The sequence below is a fragment of the Ipomoea triloba genome, chromosome 3 (genome assembly GCF_003576645.1).
Source record: "Ipomoea triloba cultivar NCNSP0323 chromosome 3, ASM357664v1".
Taxonomy (NCBI): domain Eukaryota; kingdom Viridiplantae; phylum Streptophyta; class Magnoliopsida; order Solanales; family Convolvulaceae; genus Ipomoea; species Ipomoea triloba.
The window spans coordinates 427060-428253 of NC_044918.1; the positions used below are offsets into that span (position 1 = coordinate 427060).

The 1194-nt window shown below is 35.8% G+C and overlaps 1 protein-coding gene across 4 annotated transcripts in view; it reads left to right on the forward strand.

Moving 5' to 3' along the window:
• The first annotated feature begins 510 nt into the window (after nucleotides 1-510).
• The window catches only part of LOC116011891, a 10320-nt gene continuing 9636 nt past the window's right edge, over nucleotides 511-1194 (forward strand). For all 4 annotated transcript variants that reach the window (XR_004097106.1, XR_004097107.1, XM_031251316.1 and 1 more), the window contains exon 1: nucleotides 511-744. The gene's annotated coding sequence lies outside the window, so the exon portion shown is untranslated. The remainder of the gene's footprint in view (nucleotides 745-1194) is intronic.

Sequence of the window (1194 nt, forward strand, 5' to 3'; positions counted from 1 at the left end):
AAATAATGAGAATAATAATTGAGAAAATCTCACATGATTGTATTTGATACAATTGACATTAATACAGATCGATGATATAGTTGAAATATCTTATAAATACCAAATATGGTCATATATGTAAATATAGAGCAGTAGAAAATTTTGTTAAATACTGGGTTTAAAGTATTATCAATATGATTGTATTTAGTATGATCTGCTTATTGCACTAAAATTCAATAAAGAGCATATAAAAATATGTTATAAGTATTAGCCAAGGATCTTGTAGTTTAATGGCACCCAGTTACTCATTTATACGTGAGGTCGTGGATTCAAGTATTGGTGGAGGCCATATTGGTGCTTGAATAAATTAAGAAAGTATACTGACTCTTTGTGCTTCAACAAGTTAGAGAAAATAGTTATAAACAAATACTGCGAGTAAGTAAAAATAAAAGAAAAGTGAAATTGAGGGGCAGTTTTGCAAACACAAGGTTATGTATTTTAGCCTTTGGATTCTATTGATCTGTGGTCACATGTACATTTCCCGTGGCTGCCGGCCCAGGTCGGGTAACAAAAAGCGCCGTCTAATATGAAGGCGGCTCCGCCGGTTACAAATCTCGCTCTCCCAACTTTTAATACTCTCTACGGTCTACTCTAAATCAGTCGCAGTATTGATTAACATTGACATACGAAGACGCTTAGTAAATCTGCTCATCCTCGAAGACTTCAACAGCTATTCCCCATTGCTCAATCGATCTCTCTTCCGTGGTAATCTCTTACTCTCCATCTTTGAGAATACACTCTGCCTTCGTGTGTATGTGCATATTCAGTATTATTTGGCGCAATGCCGTGTAAATTGCTTGAATATGTTTGGAATTCTTACTTGGAAGTCAACTACCGCGATCTGTAAATTTGCGTCTGGCTGAGATCCTTATATCTGTATGTAGAGTGTAGACTGAGCAGTATTTCTCTTTGATCGGTATAGTACTGTGTGTTCTGATAATCTGATCGATCCTGTTTGAAGAGAATGACCAGATCTCGAGACTGATAAGCTTTTGAGCAAATTGAGCACTAATTAGATATTATAATAGTTGCTACTTACTAGTAATTATTACTTAGAAATTAAATGTCGGTGTTGCTGATAGGCTGGAAGATAACAAGGATCTTTTTCTTTTTCTTTTTTTAAATAATTTTTAGGGGGGGGGGGGGGGGGGCTTT